The 19,246-nt window shown below is 44.3% G+C and overlaps 1 protein-coding gene across 2 annotated transcripts in view; it reads right to left on the bottom strand.

The window, feature by feature from the left end:
* The window catches only part of TNRC6C (trinucleotide repeat containing adaptor 6C), a 92,017-nt gene extending 73,561 nt beyond the window's left edge, over positions 1–18,456 (bottom strand). For both annotated transcript variants that reach the window (XM_080924356.1, XM_080924357.1), the window contains exon 1: positions 18,322–18,456. The gene's annotated coding sequence lies outside the window, so the exon portion shown is untranslated. The remainder of the gene's footprint in view (positions 1–18,321) is intronic.
* Positions 18,457–19,246: the final 790 nt, after the last annotated feature.

The following is a 19,246-nucleotide window of genomic DNA, read 5'->3' as shown; positions in this document are numbered from 1 at the left end:
GTTTTATGACCCTTCTTAACAAGGACATGCAGACCACAGGTTCAAATAGACAGCATGGGAACCATGAGCTTACTGAACTCCAACAGCCCTGTTCACTAAGGTCATCCGGCTGGAGCTGATCCAATCAATCCCTGGACACTAGAGTGTGATTCTCACTAACAGTGTAGGAAAGACTGCCTAGAATGTGGCATCACCAAAGTCTAACACAAACTACAGGGAGCACACAACACAAACTGTCCCCAGGGCTCTGGGATGCTGTCTGCTGTTTTCCTGTCCTTCAGATGGTAGCACTTCAGACTGGCTCACTTAGCCTCTCCAGTGCTCTTCACTCTTCTGTTTTTGTATGCCTCCACTGAGCAAAAACTTTCCTTCTAGACAAAGAAACTTCTTCACAATTCTGTCAACACGGGTCTGTTGGCGACAGCCTCTCAAGCTTTTCTCGAGAGCCTGTATGGAAGCACTTGTATTCCATCTTCACATCTGAAAAGCATTCTGACAGAGATTTGATTGGCAGCTATTTCCTCAAGATGCTTTCCGTTCCACTGTCCTCTGATTTCTATTTGTTCTACAAAGTAAATCTTCAATCTTTATTATTGCTCCTTTGATGGTAACATGTCTTCTGGTCTTTTGGCTGACTAAGACAGGGTCTCACTGTGTTACCCAGGTTGATCTGAACTCCAGGGCTCAAGTATCCTTTGGCCTCTCCCTCCTGAAAGTACAGGTGTGTCCCACCACACAGGGTTTGCTCCCCTGAATGATAACCATGTCAAGGTTTGGGTTTTTGTTTTAGCCATCTTCCTCCTCTTCCTTCTGCCCACCTCTCTCCCTCATTCTGCACAGATCTATAGTGATTTTAAATCTTTAAATTTTTGGCTGACAAAGACCTTAATGATTTTTAAAAATATATTTATATAGGCTCGTGCCCTACATACATGCAGTTCCTGTGGAGGCCACAAGAGGACTTCAGATTTCTTGGATCTAGAGTTACACATGGTTGTGAGGCAACATGTGAGTGCTGGGACTTGAACCTGGGTCCTCTAGAAGAACAGCTTAACCACTTAACCACGGAGCCACCTTGCCAGTCTTGGAAACTTTTTTTCTTTTTTTAAAGCACAACACCTAATTTATTCTTTCACTTGTCTTTCTGAGGTTTCAATTGTAAGTATTTTAGAGTTTTAACAGTGTCCCATTTACTACTGGGGTATTTTGCTTTTCTTTTCTTTTTACTTTCCAGCCTTCTCTATCTCATGGCTGGGAAGCTGAAGATTTCACTAACTCAAGTTCTAACTGCAAATTTTCTAACTTGAGTGGCTGTATGTTTCAATCCTAGAATTTCTACATAAATACCTCATAGTGTCCAGTTTTCTGCTGAATGATCCATCTGTCATCTAAGTCCCCTGTAGGCATAATGCTATTGCACAGTGTAAAGACTATCCTTTTATTCAGATGCTACTATCTCTGCCCCAGTAATCCAGACATGACATTATAATGCTTATTCTAAAAATCTCCAGCGTCAATGCTGTGTAAACACTGCTCCCCATTTATTCTGATTTGTCAATAAAAGCTAACCAGACAATGGCTGAGCAGAGGAGAGAGAATAGGGCTGAACATCCAATCCCAGCCAGGGGAAGGAGAGAGAGGATTTGGCCACAAGGAAAGGGTCCAGGAGCCACCATGAGAACACATCTGGAGCAGAGAGCCAGCTGGGAGGTAGCCAGATTAGCTTAGAGGATCAACAAAGAATAATATCTGCTCAATTATTGTGCCATAAAGCTTGATGAAATAAATCATATGGTCTCTGTCTCGTTTATTTGAGAGCTGATTGGAATAAAGAAAAAAAATATCACTTTTAAAAGTGCACTAACACTCACCAACCATTTAACTGACACCACCTTGAGGTCCCCACCTGACAAGTGTCTAACTTTGGGTCTCCAGTGTGTGACATAACTGCCTTCCCATCTTTACTCTTGATGGTCATCTTATACATCTCCTGTTTGGCTAACTATTGGTCTTATGTGTGAAAAGCTATAGATTATGGACGTTACCTTCCTTTAGACAGGGTGTAATTTTTGCCTTGACATGCATTTAAGACTAGGGCAAATCACTTAACTCCAGCTGATCAAAATGTTCAAGTTTACCTTACTCTGACTCTGAATGTAAGAACTGTCACACACACCCTCAGATAGTTTCCAACAGAAACTGGGTTGTTTGCAGGGTCCTCCCTTCTCTGGAGTCCTCAAACAGTCTATAAGCCTCAGGTTTGTGTGTCTCCTATAACTCTCTTCAATGTCTTAATTTTGCCTTCAGTCAGAGCATGCAATTGCCTTTGAAAGGTGCTATGAGTTTCTCTCTCCTTAGAACAAGCTTCTCATAAGTACACAAACATGCTGGCAACTTCAATACCTCAGACATTGGGACAACCATGTGCCTGCCTTCCAGTCTTTGGCAGAAGGTTGGTCTGCTCAACCCAGAGGAAGCAGAAGTTCAAAAGGAAACTGATTTTTATGGCAATTCTCTCCAGCAAGTAACAGGGATAATCTTAACAGATTCTCTCACTTGACCTGCTACAGTGTGGGACATTATTAGAATTCTTTGTAGCCCAGGGGCAAATTATTCTTTATTTTAATATTCTTTTGTTTTTTTTCTTCTGGGCTGTGGATGTAACTCAGGGTTCTCATACACGCTAGGCCAGTGTTTCTACCACTAAGATATGTCACAATCTGTTTTAGTGTGGTAGGATAGCATTTCTCAAATTCTCTTCAAGTATCATATTTTAAAGAAACACCAGGCCAGACAGTGATAGTGTGCACCTTTAATTCAAGCACTCAGGAGGCAGAGGCAGGCACATCTTTGTAAGTTCGAGACTAGCCTGGTCTACAAAGTAAGTTTCAGGACAGCCAGGGACAGAAAAACCCTATCTTGAAAAACAAAAGAGGAAAGAAAGAAATACCATTACTAGAGCCAGTGCAATGGTTCAGGAGTAAAAGCACTTGATACAAATGCCTAATACCAGACTCTATACCATTGTGGCCTACATTTACGTGGTGTGGTGCTCGGACACCAAGCTCCACACAGAAGCAGAGAGAGGTGGGGCGTGGGGAGGAAGAGACACTGACCAATATTGTTGAGTTATTTCTGATTAACTATGATAGCTATTCTTGGTTGTCAACTTAACTACACCTAAAATTATCGAAAACCCAAATGACTGGGCACACCTGTGACAGACTTTCTTTTTCTTAATTAAATAATTTCAAGTGGAAGACACACCTCTAATCCAGATCTTTCAGTGTGAAAATAAACCTTTAATTCTCATCTTCTGAGGTGAGAAGATCCACCTTGAATCTGCACCACACCTGCCTATATAAACAACTCTTAAGAAGGAAGCATCTCTTTTTGCTTTCATTAGCAAGTCCATCCCCTCACTGGCTCTCCTTTTCAGGATTCTGGCATATGTATAAAGAGCTGAGATACTGACCTCATGGACTGACCAATTATTGGATTCTTGGACCTTCTGGTTTGTAGGCAGCCACTGTTGGATCAGCTGGACCACATTTTATAAGTTATTCTAATAAACCTTTCTCCCTAAGACGGGGGTGGGGGGGATTCATTCTAGAAGTTCTTTTCCTTTAGAGAACCCTAACTAACTAAGCTTAAAAACTATAAAGTATTTTGGCTATCATTTTTCATTCTTTGTTCATAACTGAACTAGTTTCATAAAAATAAGTTAGACATGAAATCCTTTCTAAGTTTTCAGGTGGCTTACACACACACACACACACACACACAGGTAGGCAGTTCTGGGGAAAAAAGCTTAAAGTTGTTTGTTCTAATGCTCACAGTTCACACCCACAGAGAGGGAAGATGAGGGTAGGGAAGGAGAAAAAAGCCAGAAGAGCAGGCCTTCAAGAAGGTGGAATATGGGCTAGAGAGATGGTTCAGCGGTTAAGAGCACTGACTGCTCTTCTAGAGGTCCTGAGTTCAGTTCCCAGCAACCACATGGTGGCTCACAACCATCTGTAATGGGATCTGATGCCCTCTTCTGGTGTGGCTGAAGACAATAAAATAAATAAACCCTTTAAAAAAAGAAAAAGGAATAGAAAGTCAAGGCATCCAAAGAAGACCCTGAAATATCTGCTACTAACAATTCCTCCATTGTATGCATTGTGTCAACACCTGATAAGCATTCTATTCTTATTCTTACTGTTCACAAACCTCTAAAATGGAGAAAACTAAGCTATACACACACACATATATACATGTACATACATATGGATACACATACATGCATACACATACACAGTGACTATGAATTTTCAGGTATCTTATTCACTGTTCAAGTACCCAACCACCACATCACAGAAACTGAGTTTAAGAGGCAGGTTTATAAGTATTTCTCAAACCCTAACTGAGTTTTCTTTTTAATGCAGAGAGTCAAACTTACTAATATTGCAGAAAACACCCTAATAGTCTAACAAAGACTACAATGTCTAGTCCACATTACTTGCTTGAAAGTAATTTTAAATATCAGTATTTGTGGATGCTTTCAGGGTAAAAAAAAACTTCCTACCCCACTTTACGAATTATACCAATCAATTACTATGGCATGTTCATGATAGGGTTAAAATAATACTACTCTGTAGAACTGAAGTGCTTCTTTGAAATTACAAGTAATGCACACACAAGTAGGTAATTATGGAACAGAGGTGTGACTGAGAAGCACACTTGCAGTATCTTTGTGCTGTGTGGGAAGCACGTGCACACTGCACAGGGTCCATTATTAAGTACCTCCTCCAGCTGAGACAGCAAAGGCACCGGAAATTAAGCTAACATCACCTCACAAGTGACAGATCTAGGAATACAAACCAGAAATGACTTTCAAGAGCATACTTGACAGCAGTATCAGTAGAAACTAGTATCAATTGTTTAGAAAAAGCTATAAGGATAAGGGGTTTTCATAGCTGTTCTTTGTAACATAAAGGACTATGCTGGCAGAGGTATCTAAAATACTCAACCTTGACTGTCATCCTGACAAGATCTAGAGTCACCTGGGAGACAGACTCCCGGGATACCTGTATGGTGTTTTCGAGCAAGTTTAGCTGAAAAAGACTCTGTGTGTGTGTCCCTTCATGGGGAGAGAGGTCATCTAACAGGCTGGGGTCCTGGACTGAAGGAAGAGGAGGAAGCCAGCTGAGCAGCAGCATTCTGGCCAACTGAGAATACAATGTACCCAACCAGAGCCTCATGTTCCCATTGCCATGCCTTCTTTGCCATGTTGAACTATTAATAACCCCTTTTCTCCTTATTTGCTTGTGTCACAGCAACAAGAAAGGTAACCAGTCTGCTATCCCAGTGGTAGTCTGCTATTGGCAGTATTGTGTTTTTACAAGGAATGGTAAGAGTGGATGTGGTTTCTATCCATGACTTTCCGGCCAAGACTAAAAGACAGCTGTCAAGAGCTGGTATAGTGGCCCTTGCTTTAATCCCAGCACTTGGGAGGCAGAGGCAGACAGACCTCTGTGGGTCTGAGGCCAGCCTGGTCTACGCAGGACAGCCAGAGCAACACAGCGAGACCCATCTTGAAATACAAACAAAAACAAACAAAAGGAAGCCACCATACTAGCTGCCATTTTTGTGGAAATTTTACTTGTGTACAAAGCCTCGATGTCTTACAATTACAAGTCTTCCCTATATTCTCATATTCTTCCTTTCTCCTTCCTTCCTTTTCTTTATACCCTAGGCTAGCTTCAAACATATGGCAATCCTTTGGCCTCACCCCTCCAAATTTTTGGCAGTACCGGGGTGAACCACCACATGTGGATTTGTATTTTCAAAAGAACATTTCAATTGTGCATGGTGGTAGGCTAAGGATATATGAATTAGGAGTTAATGGTCAGCCTGGATTAAACAAGATCCTATCACAAAAACACAGAAAACATTTTGCTCATAAAAGATGAAATAATATTTGAGATTTCTTTTCTAGAAAAATAAATTATTTTAATATTTCAGCCATGCACAGATGCTTTTATAAGGTAAAAATCACAGGACTGCTACGATGACCAATCCTGTCACTCTAATTGGATAAAGAATCAACTAAAAGACAACCACCTTGGGGTGGTCACAGAGGAGACCCTTTTCCAGAGAATGCCAGGCCCAGAGGTCCCGGGGGATTGGGTGCTGCTTGTCCACCTTCACGGCTTGCTGGGTGTGTACTTTGCTCTGCAGCTGCTATCCTTCACGAAAACAGACTTCACTTCTCTAGTTGTACAATGGCAGTGCCTCAGGAAGCTTCCAGATCTTAAGCTCCAGACTGGGACACTTCTAAGACAACGAACTATCTTTGGAACTCTAGAGCTACCAGGTTCTCAGCGTCTCCAGAGTACAGATGGCCACTGTTGAACTGCACAGGCCCTGTTGGTTGTAGGCATTCTAATAAACCCTCTTTTATACTATATATCAATCACACATTCTATCAGGTCTGTTCATGAAGAGAGCCCTCTTCCACTGTCTTTCCAGAGAAACCCAAATTTTAAGACATTGCTTTTTCCTTCTACCCACACAATCCGAAACTTCACCTCAACAGACAGCTATTACTGATTATGGAGAGGGTTTTTAAAGTACATACTTAATCAAAATATACTGCCAGGCATATTTTAAACATGTACAGACTAATTTATAAAGAAAAATCCTTAGTACATATAGTTAAAAAAGGAGAGAGAAAACTTGGTGGGGGGAGGGTGCAATGGTGGTGCACACCTTTAATCTCAGCACTTGGGAGGCAGAGGCATGTGGATCCTTCTGATTTGGGGCCAGCTTGGTCTACAGAATGAGTTCCAGGACAGCCAGGGATACACAGAGAAACCCTGTTTCGAGAGGGGGAAAAAGGTAAAAGAGAAAAGAAAACCTCTTGAGGGAAGAAGGTTTCAGCCTTTCCAGGTGTCATTCTTACCCTAGGGTCTCAGCTGTCCCTGCTGCACCATCAGCAACTACTCAACAATCACACTTGCTCACCTTCCTTACACTTGTGTTTACATTTTGCCAACTTAGTAATTTTTCAAGTCCCGATTAATTTTTCTTTAGCTTTTCTTTGGTTATAGCAAGAAGACTACCCTTTAAAGAATGATTGTCAACTAATATGCTTTCCCCCTTTTCTTCTTTACACATTTGACAGTTACCTATGTGTAAAGGCATAGAACTAGTTTCCCCAGGTCTGGGATCGAGTGACTGTTTGCCCTAGCAATCAGACCACTTCTTGTTTCTGGGTTTTCTCTGCAGAGCTTTGTAATTTCTTCCTTCTTCCTGTTCTCTTCCCTCCTTCCTTCCCTTCCCTTCTTTTCCTTCCTGCCTGCCTCAGTGCTGGGGATGGAAAAGAAAGCCTACTGCAAGCTAGGAAAGCACTGTACCACTGCCTAGAACTATAGTTTTAAATTGTTCACATTAATTAAACTGACGGTTGGAAACACAGCAGGTAAGCAAGAGCTGGTGCTCACCGCTTGCTTAACACTGCCACTGTGAAGCATCATGGCCCTGATCACACAGAACATCAAAGAGCAATGCTAACGCAGACATAAAAACTAGACACAAAATCCTTCACACTTTTAGCTAAAAACCAGACGCATCCGAAACAACATAAAGCACCATCAATCTTAGTGTGCACCAAAGCTTTGAGGCACAAGACCAGCTCTCCCTCCCTCTGCCACTTAGAAAACTTCAGGGAACTATCCCCAAAGATCCCTTCTGCCCATTTTCAGTCAGCACCTTCTCATGTTAGCCTCAGATATCACTGACATACTCTGGTTCCTGAAGATTTGCCCTTTCTGAAACCATCCTAGGTGTGAATTCTACTGTCTTTACTTGGTATATATGTGTGTCTGATTTGCTAAACAGTGATGGGATAGATATCAGGGCAAGGACTTTCTGAGAGAACACCACACCCCAGCTAGTGTTTTTCTAAGACTCAACTTGTTTTAGGGTTGCATCACATTACTACTATTACCACTGCTCTGAAGGAGAGAGCCATGCCTGACCTGGGACTAGCTATATAACTGTACTGGGATTAAAGGCAGGCCATACCATACCATACCACACCATAGCACACACACCTCACCACACTACAGCACACCACAACTCACCACACCGGCTCCATTACTTCTGACTGAGCAGTGTTCTGAAGTACGTTACACACTTCACTGCACTTTCCATCATTTCCCCAATGGTAACCCATGCCAGCCTCCTGATGAAATGTCTGCTGAAATCTCTATTTGACTACTAACTTAGGATGGTTTGTTTTGTTTTCTCTCCCGGGCAGGAAACATGTCTTTAATCCTAGCACTTGAGAGGCAGAGATAGGCAGATCTCTGTGAGTTCAAGGTCAGTCAGGTCTGCATCATGAGATCTTACTATTTTGCCCAGGCTGGTCTCTGACTCCTGAGCTCAAGTAATCGTCCTGCTTTTCTACAAATTTCAGTTGCTTACCACATGTCTCTCCTAAAAATCACAATCAAAAACTGTACAGGTTAGTTGTGTGTGTCAACTTGACACAAGCTGGAGTTATCACAGAGAAAGGAGCCTCAGTTGAGAAATGCCTCCATGAAAACTCTTAGAAAAGGCATTTTCTCAACTAGTGATCAAGAGGGGAGGGCCCAGCCCATTGTGGGTGGTGCCATCCCTGGGCTGGTTCTATGAGAAAGCAGGCTGAACAAGCCATGGGAAGCAAGTCAGTAACATCCCCCCATGGCCTCTGTATCAGCTCCTGCTTCCTGACCTGCTTGAGTTCCAGTCCTGACCTCCTTTGGTGATGAACAGCAATGTGGAAGTGTGAGCTGAATAAACCCTTTCCTCCCCAACTTGCTTCTTGGTCATGATGTTTGTGCAGGAATTGAAACCCTGACTAAGAAACTAAAAAAGTAAAACCTAGCCAAATAAACAAACAAAAGATAATATGCTTATCCCAAAGTCAGCAGTATGAGTCTCTCTACTAGGTAAGACTTGGAGGCTGCCAATACTCTATTCCTGATACACTGTAGAAAAGAAATGGGTCAAGTGAGGGAAATTGCTTTCCTGCCGGGATGTGAGATTGAATGGGAAGTGGCTGAATTAGACAGAAGAAAGGCAGCATCACCCATTCATACTTGGCTTTTGTATATCAAAGGCTACATACACTTCCTTTGCACTTAGCGCATTAACTAAAGCATTCCAGTTTCAAGGCGACACAGACTCTTCCTCCTCCTTCAAAGAAATGTCTCCCCCCTTTTATAAGTTATATAAAACTAGAATCCTTAAACAGACTTAAAATTTTCAGTAATTTTTAAATTTTCAAATAATGCCCTGAGAAAAACCTGCTGCTGTGGCATAATAAAAAATAAGCCACAAGCTCTATCGTTAGGGACCAGCACACTCCTGCCTGAGCCATCTTGATGCCACAGTCAGGAATCTGGGGAAAGATTTACCTAAGGTTTTCACACATGAATAATGTTTCTTCTATACACATCAAAGTAAAGTTATTCCAATTAGAACCCAAATGACACTGACTAAGGTGGTCAACTTCCCACCTCATTTGAAACAGACACATGTACCACTGGTTAAGAGATCTTTTATGAATAGGCCAGATACTTCCGATCAAATGTGGGGTACCAAGCATCCCCTAGATGTTAAACTTGCTAAAAAATCACCTGGTCTAAATAAGAAAATGTAACAAAGCTCTGAGGGTAGAGAGAATCTCAGTAGAGATTCACTTAGTGGCACTGAGGAGCACCCGTTAGCTAGTGCTAGTGTGACACGCAGAATCCTTTCATGGTCTAAGATAGCCTGCACACCACCCCTGCATCCAGGCTTTCTTTACTCCATCTCTGATGTACAGAACTTCAGGACAGCAAAAGGGAAAGAAGAGTGGGAACAGTAAGTTTTGCAGGAGGACCCAGTGAGAATTCCGGGTGTTAGCATTCTGTCTAAGCTCCACCCCACAGTTAACTGGCAATAGCCAGGTATGCCTGACACTACAAAAGGGGCTGCTTGCCCCCTCCTCTCTTTCTTGCTCTCTTGCCTTCCTGCTCCCACTCTCTCCCCATTCCCTTCTCCTCTTTCTCAACACCTCATGGCCAGCCTCTACTTCTCTACTCCCCTCCCCCCCTCTGCCTCTACTACCTTCTTGACTCCCATCTCCATGCCCTGAAAAAAACTCTATTCTATACTATATTTTTGTGTGGCTAGTCCCTCAGGGGGAAGAAATGCCTCAGGATAGGCCCTCAGAGGCTCCTCTTTCCCCAATACCTCATCAAACTCCATAGAACATATCCCCCCCTTTATCTTTTCATATATATGTATCTTTTTATAATGCAGAATATATCTGAAGGTAGATTCTGAAAATGAGTGTTAAGACTAATTTAAACTATTTGGTCTTAGGATTTACCAAATCAAAGTTGTGCTACCCATCCAAGCTTAACTAAACAGACACATGCAGGCTATTGGAAGAACTCTAACTGGGGACTAGAAGAGCGGCTATGTGGGAACGCCCTTGTTTGTTATTAGCATGCATGAGACTCTTTGGGTTCTTGGAACCACAAACATGATTGAATAACTACACGTGAAATTTTTAATTAGATTTTTTAAATGATTTTTTAAAGAAAGGATTTATTTCATATATGTGAGTACACTGTCGCTGTCCTCAGACACACCAGAAGAGGGCATCAGATCCCATTCAGATGGCTGTGAGCCACCATGTGGCTGCTGGGAATTGAACTCAGGATCTCTGGAAGAGCAGTAAGTGCTCTTAACCACTGAGCCATCTCTCCAGCTCCTTGATAAAACTAGTTAATTAATAAAAAGTGATTTCAAGAAGTAAAATTTGACACTTTTTAAAAGTAAGTACTTTACTAAGTAAACAATGAACTTAACATGTGTGCCAACCTTGGATTGTGCTCATATTTTCAAATCTTTAAGTTTAATGTCTGTGAGAAATATGTGCTGTTCTTTCTCAGTTTTACTGGAGACATTCATTGGCAGTGCCAGGGAAAAAGAAGTACCCATTCCTCCAGGCACCCACACAAGAGTAATGCAAGGATCTCCATGCTGTCCACTAAAATAGACTCACTACACTTTGACCTTCCTCCCAGCCAGGCTGACTAGTTGAGAACTCAGTCACTATCTTATAAGGCAACCTGAGGGGGAAAAAATATCAATTTTCAACTCCCCTTTCCCTCATGCTCATCTGTGTAGGCAGCATCAGTGAAGAAATAGATGACACAGGACTGAAATTATTATTTATTTATTCTCTATACAGTCAGAAAAACTTCTCTAGTAACCAACTATAGCAATCATTTGTTTATTAATGTATCTGTGTGAGCATATGATGTGTCCAGGTGGCTGTGGAGACCAGAAGAGAGCATCGGATCCCCTGAAGCAGAAGCTCCTATACTGTAAAATTTATGTGATAATGTTTTGGTTCTGTGCAACTTTGAAAGTATTTGGTTTTTTCTTCCTTTTGATCAAAAGTCCATCTCCATAGAGTTAAAAGTACATCTTGGGGTGCTTTGCAAGTTGTCAGTTTCTTAACTTGCTTTCCCTGATAGTAGTCGCCATACTTAGCAGCAGAATCCCACCCTCACCTGACTGACTGCATGATTGGGTTTTGCTGTGATCCAAATTTCTACCCCAGGACAAGACCTCACACAATAAGCTCTCTTGCCCCAACCATATCTACCAAGGATGCACTGTATTTACAGGACATTTCAACATAGCTTCTTGGGGACTTAATTTTAAGCCCCCCAGGCACACCCTACACAGAGTAGCAAGCCAAGGGTCTCACCTTTGAGAATTTCTTCCTTCTAACAACCCACATCATTGTGTATTCTGTCCTTTAAATTCTTAACATCTCTCAGTTGCTCCCCATTTTGAGCTAGCTGGGCCACCGCCTCGCACAGCAAGTCACACTGCCTACAACTTGAACACTACATCTGGTCAGGAAATGGTCCTCATCCACCACTGTTTAGTCAGGCACACCGACAACCACCAACAGTGTCCAAGCACGTAAACAATTATGGCTCCACCCAATCTTGTCCCTATAAGTAAGCCTCACTACCAACACAAACTAACACAAAAGCCACTAATACTACAAATCTAGGTCCCAGTGCTCATATGCGTTATAAGGCACACTGAGTCCCTCTGTGTATCCGCGGTGGTGTTCCTCCAAAATTGGTTTGCTCACTGTAGCCTTGCAGAGAGCTATCACTTTCTTCCAAGGAGATTTCATCTTTCGGGACCAAGACTTTTCAAGGTAAGTTTTGTGTATCCACACCACTACCCTACCCAGCCACTTTCTGTTCTGAGTTGTTGGGCATACCTGCAGCATTTCCCAAGGACAGTTCTCAACTACAAGTTAGTCTGGTGGGAAACTGCTTGGTGGTCATGGAAGAATGGGAAATACTGGACTGGACTTCTCCAGGCATGATTTGAAACTCACTCATACAAAGAGGATAGGATAAATATATGACTATGTAAGTATACACCATCATGGATTTTTGCCAAATTCCTGTGTGACTATGAGGTTTCCTTTAAACCTTTCTTGATTACGCTCTCTTTACACAGCAACATCAGCAGGTCAACTCTAGGAAGTCTTGAAGTCCCTTCTTGCACTGTGCCTGTGTACACAGAAAGCAGCAGCAGGGAACAAAAGGGCCTGACATTAGAGGACCTGAGGCACAAACTCAGCCGACTTAATAGCTGGCAAGTCAATCTACACCAGCCAAGGTTCCTCACATCTATACATGACCACAAGATCCACACTTATTAGCTCAATACAAAGAAAGTCTTGGAAAGAATGCTGTCAATACCAGCAGGAGGAAGGGTGGAACACCATGAAAAGGAAGTGAGATTAAAGTCTATTTTAATACCTACACTATTTCTATATGTGAGGGCTTTCAGGTACACTAAATCTGAAATCTGAGATCTCCTACAAACTGTAGGATATAATGGAAATTACTTCTTTCTCAGTTTTCCACTTGCTCACCTATGAAACGGAAGCAATAATAAAGGCAACCACTTTAAGGAGTATTGTAAATATTAAATATATATTATTGTCTTGATGAGGAGCCAAGTAAATGTTAGTTACATACTTTCTAAGACTTTGCTTAAGTGCCAGAGAGTTGGCTCAGTGGTTAGAGCACTGACTGCTCTTCCAGAGGTCCTGAGTTCAATTCCCAGCAAAGACATGGTGGCTCACAACCATCTGTAATAGGATCTGATGCCCTCTTCTGGTGTGTCTGAAGACAGCGACAATGTACTCACATAAAATAAAATAAATAATTCTATACAAAAAAAAAAACTTCGCTTAAATGGGGATCTGAGTGACAGAACACTGTCCACCATTCCTACCTCACAGCTGTCCTCAAAGATCCAGTGGACTAGGTGCACAGAACTACTTTCTTTCCTCGGTGTTCCCTGACAGAAGAGGCTTTGCTCCAAAGCTTACCAGGCCTGTTCCTTGCACTCTTCCTCTTTTTCGGTATTTCATATTTTATGTGGACTATGAGGAAACAGGAATGAATACTCCTGCACCCCTCTCCCACAGCTTCCGAACAACTCTGTTGTTGATCTTAGGTAGAAGGTAATCTACAGGGCCTGATCTAGCTTAATTCCTGCTTGCTAATTTAACTTGGATTCTCTTGCTTAGTTCAAAGAGTAATTAAAAAGAAATAATTTTGGGGAATAAAAGGTACACACTATCTTTGCCAGGCTCAAGCCAAACAAGTGAGTTTTGCTGGAAAGATTTCAGTCTTACTCATCTAGACAGTACACAGAATGAGACCCATTCCCAAAAACCACTTTGCCATCAATGTGTGTTTGGTGTCAGTCTTGTCAAAAGACTGTGCATGATGGCAAAGGACTTCACCAGGGATACTTTTCTGACTTCGGAGAATAACCTGACTTGATGCTGTGATACTGTAGGTCCACAGCTCGAGCCTTCTGATATAAAGAATATTGTCTGCCAGAGGTCTATACAAAAGGTGATGGCTACCAGCTTCAATAACAGAGAACTGACAATTTAAAAATCTGTTTGTTGTGGCAGAAAGGCTTATGAAGAAGCAAAATGGAAAGACCGATCCAGCCTGCTCTCTGGGGAAGCATCTCCCAAAGGACTCCTTAGCCTTGTACTATACATGGCCAGGTGATCTCATGTGTTTGTAACAGCAAAGATGTGTTGCAACAAATAGGCCGAGGGAGGAGTGTGTGTGATGGTGACAACTCCACATTCTAATTCCTAGAGAAAGCATTTAAATTCATTGGTCTGTAAAAGACATACACTCCGGAAGCCAGATTCTTAGGTACTCTTAATCACAACTATATCTTAGCTGAGACTCTGAGAGCCACAAAATTCTCAGGAGTATGAAGGCTGCTTTCATAGGGCTGACCCTGCTGTGGTGGTGTGCAGCTGTGGAAGGCGGGCTCAGGAGAGTGTGCACACTGTCTGCACTGCCTCAGGGATGTTTCATGGCTGGGTGCCCAGATTGTCTAGCTCTGCACACAACTCTATAGTGTTTTGAGGGCTACAGGGGAGGAATGCATTCTTAAATTAACAAACAGCTCTCCATCCCTACATAGCCTCTTCATCCTCTGAAAGCCTGTGAGGCCGCCAAAAAGTCACTTTTAGTGCAATTCCAAAAATGGCCCAAAATGTATGGAATGGCAAAGCACTCTGAACATGCAAAACCTTATTATGTCAAAGTAGAGGATGAAAATAAACCAAACACGCTCTGGACAGAGGTTATCATTTTTATCTGTTTCATATCACATCACTTGCATTCATTCTCTGTAAGATTACACATTCATTTCTAGCAAGTAATCATTATTTGTACGTAATTATATTTCTGAAAAATTGTATATTGTCTGAAAATGTATCAATGGGAATACATTTATGTGTTAAAGTCTATTTTAACAGTAATACATCTATGTATTAAAGTCTTATTTTAAAAGGTATATTATTTTGTAAGAAACACTCTCCTCACAACAGCACAAGTATTTAAAAGCCAATTTGTAAAAAATTTAATTTGTGTAATCAAGCTGGCTTAAAAGAAAGTAAATCTGTAAAAAATCTACTCCCTAAATGTTGACTAGTTCACAAACGATGCTCCACTCTCTTTACTCAAAGCTGTGTCTTCAAATGTGGTGATTGGTTAGTATCTGTAAGTGCCCTTCACTGAAGCATCTACCCTAACAGAGGACTCTGTCACCCTGTCTCTCCAGCCTTCCATCCTCTCACCTGCACATTCTGAAAGAGGCCTGAATGAGAGGTAAAGTTGATCTGATTGCCTCAAAGCAATTTCAGTCAAAGGAATCCAAACCCAACCACACAAAAACTGCCTGCCGCCTGTCTTTTCTAGGCTCATGTGGAACCTTCCTAGCCCTACCAGGGCTCTGCCTCCTGCTCCCCCAGCACACAACTCTCTGGGCCCCAAAAACCACTTTAATCCTGCCTCATCTCTTCTTCATGCTTTCTCCAAACAAAGTCTTTGCACCTTCAATCCCAAATCACCAATTTCCTTTCTTGTAAAATATCCTCAGGGGCTGGAGAAATGGCCCAGTAGTTAAGAGCACTAACTAGCTGCTCTTCCAGAGGACCTGGATTCAATTCCCAACAACTACATGGCAGCTCAAAGCTGTCTGTAACTCCAATTCCAGAGAATCCAAACCCTAATACAGGCATACATGTAGGCAAAACACCAAAGCACAAAATAAAAATAAACACACACACACTCCCTTCATGGATTTTAATTCATACTGGAGAAGGTGGCAGTTTACAAAATAGCTCTTTAACCTCAACATTTTAGGTTGTAATGGTGCTATTTATGATGCCAAAAACACTCAAACCAAATCACACAAAAAGTAATGCTACTCACCTTGCCAATCCCCTCTCTCACTCCCCACGCACCCCCCCCCCCACACACACACCTGCCTGCCTCCACCAATGTCAATTTGGGTCCAGCAAGAGTAAGTTCACAGGCAGGACTGCCTTCTCCTTAGCTGGTGGCTATGAGTATGTGGGAATATACAGACACTAGATTCTTAGCCAGCGTTATAGAAAATTTATCTTCCACATAAAACTCCCTTCAATGAGGAAAAGCTGCCCCTCACCCCAGTTCTGACTCCCTCCAGGCTTAGTTTTGGAAGAACACACAATTACTTCAGTAAAGGCCACTGCTTACCAAAAGGTGGAGCAATGAAGAAAACTGTCCTGTAAAGTTTCCAATAATCTATCTCCAAATGGCTTGGCTACTTTTTAGCCAAGAATATCAAATGAAACAATGAACCTTACTCCAGTAACCAGCACTCAACTACTTATTCCAAAATGTCAAGTCAATTAGATATAAATATAAACCTGTTACAAAATAACCTTTTATTAATCCTATATCTGCTCCTTATGACAATACAACACTAAACATAAAGAGGAACATAAGAGGAACATAAAACATAAAGAGGAAGATAAGCATTTACTAGAGTCCCAATAACATCCAAAACATTTACAAACACCAGAATTCAAAGTGTAATTTTGCCAATCTCAGAGACTAAACTATGACAGCTTACTAGCACATGGGAGGTCACTGTCAGAATGCTTTGGACAAGGAGCATGAGTTTGAATTCAGTTGTAAAATCAGATCCATATAATTAAATCTTATGTATAAGGATGCACAATTTAACTATTGCTTTCTGAGCTATTAATTTCTCATTACTCAAAATATGAAATAAAAACAGGCTCTAAGAATCTTATGAAAACACAAGTACTGAAATATTTTGTTGGGGAAAAGTCTTTTCAGTATAGGTAAATAAAGTCCCAACTATTCAGAACCCCCCCCCCCCCAGGAATTAAAGTAAATTCCATCAATATAACAGAACCCTGTATTTATTTTAGATGCTTTATTTCCTCAATAAAAGCATCTTAAAGAGTGCCAAATGTCCAAAGCAAGGCTCACCTCTTCTGTCCTGGAAAAAAGTAATTTTCTTCAAGGTGTCCTCTGCCAGCCAAGTTCAACTAGCTTGGGCTGTCTTACCTAACTCCGCCTCTCATTTCATAGGGAAGGAAGTCTGCAATCCAGGAATATAATTGTCAGCACCCCCACACAGTCCAAACTTTCCTCTGAAGTCATTCCTGTCACATATTTAAGGTCTCAACTGATTGACAGTTAACCCAGTCCAAAGACAGGAATTTACATAAAATAACAGCATATACTGTTACATATATCAGGTGTCATTCAGAGATGTGGTAATGAACGGACCGACTATCTATATTAGCTCAAGGTAGTTAGTTTAATGTGCACACCAGATACCCAGAAAACAACCACTACCACTGGAACCTGAGCAGCACAATGGATCAAAAGAGCCAGGAGACTCCGACGTGCAACTCCTTCAAGATGCCCAAGTTGGCCATCAACGGAGCACCATTTTGAGTTTTGAACCTATGCTTCACGCCCAGAAGCCAACAAGCAGACCATTCAAATGGATGTTTCATCTGGCGAAGGCAAAGGTTGGAGACAACTCAACTAATTACACACGGAAGCATCAGCACTGTCAGAAGTCTCGGAGCGCCATAGGTGCAGCCGAGCTCCGCCGGCTCCTCCTCCCCGGGCTCCCGCACAGCATCCCAGCACCATCCTTCATCAGGATTCCTCCAGCGACGCGCAGCGCGCGCGCCAACCGTCTCCTCGCCCGGCCAACGCACAGGGAGTGGGGGTGGGGGACAGCTTCAGGTTCACATCTGCAGGTTTTTAACTGCTACGGAGACATTCGCTACATCTCACCTACTTGGCGAAGCCGCGGACCAAGGGACCCTAAAAGCAGAGGCGGTGTCGGGGCGCTCGGGTTTCCTTATCTGTTACCCGGGTCAGGGTAGCTGCAGTGGCGGCGCGTCCTCCTAGCACGCAGCACTCCGCAGTCCGTTTGCAACACCGTTACAAATAAATCCACCTCCTTTCACAACTGCAGGGGGCCCTTGGGGTCGCCCATGGCTCACCAAACAACGCCACACTGCGGATCGGTGTATGCCACCCTTTGGAAACGCACAGTCTACAGGGGACCGTGCAAGGAGAGCGGGTCTCATACACTGCATTAGTTTTAAGAGGAGAGCGAGCGAGCGCGGGGGGGACGGCTAAGCGTCCGACCCCTGGGTCCCCCATCCCGATGCCACACGCCCGGCCAGGCGCTCGCAGTCCGGTGCCTCTCCTCCCGCCCGTCAGCACCGACCGGCGCTGCACGCGGGTCGCTCGGGGCCGCCGCGCTCCGGCTCGGCCGAACAAAGGGCCCGAAGACCTCCGGGCACAGCGGAGGCAGCGCTCTCACCTGGGCTCCGTCCCCGGCGGCTGCTCCGCGGGGCTCCGGCGGCGCGGGCCTGGCGGTGGAGAGGTCGCTCTCGGCCGCCCGGGGCCCTCGGGGGCGCTCCGGCGACTGGGGCCCGCTCAATGCCGGCGCCGCGGGATCGAGTCCGGGCGCGGGCGGCGGGTGGGCGGCGGCACGTCCCGGCAGGTCCAGGTCCAGTGCCCGCGACGCCGCGACGCGCCCTGCTCCTCAGTCTCGGCGGGCCGCGGCTCGGACGCAGCCCGGGTCTGAGGCGGCGACGGCGGCGGGCGGCTGGGCGCGGGGCCGCTCCACTCTCTCCGCCTCAGGCTCCGGCTCGAGCGGGCCCGCGGCGGCTGCGGACGGAGCGCGACGGCGCGGGGACGGCCTGTCACGGGGGCGGCCGGGGTGACCCGGCGGCTCTCAGGGCTGCACGGCGACACGGACGGCGACGGCGGCTGCGGCTCCCGGGGCCGTCGCGCTGAGGTGCGGAGCTGCCACCGCGGCCATCTTGTTGCTCTAACTGACAAGAACCCCCCCTCCCCCCGCTCCAGCCAGACGCGGCGCTCGCGCCCCCGGCCCCGCCCCGCGTGGGCCTCCAACAGGAAGTCGTACCGGCCCCCGGCACGTGACTCCCACCGCATCTGCATACCGGAGGGCTGGATGGCCAATCAGCGCCCTGATCCTGAGCTCCGCCTCCAGACAGTACTCCCGATCCCATTGGTTCGTCCCGAAAAGACCACGCCTCCTTCTTCCTCCCTTAATACCCGCCCGCGCTGTGGTCGCCCAGACCGCGCGGGGAGCGCGCGGGGTGGGAGTTGCGCGTTCTTCACGCGCCTCGGACGCGCGCCTTTCCTCGGAGCTGGCGCTTCTTCCTGACCAGTGCGGAGAGCCGCGCGGAATTCTCCCGTGGCCGCTTGCCTTCCCGCTT

Source organism: Micromys minutus (genome assembly GCF_963924665.1).
Source record: "Micromys minutus genome assembly, chromosome: 10".
NCBI lineage: Eukaryota > Metazoa > Chordata > Mammalia > Rodentia > Muridae > Micromys > Micromys minutus.
Note: the sequence above shows the minus strand (reverse complement) of the source record. Positions and strands in the feature narration are given on the sequence as shown.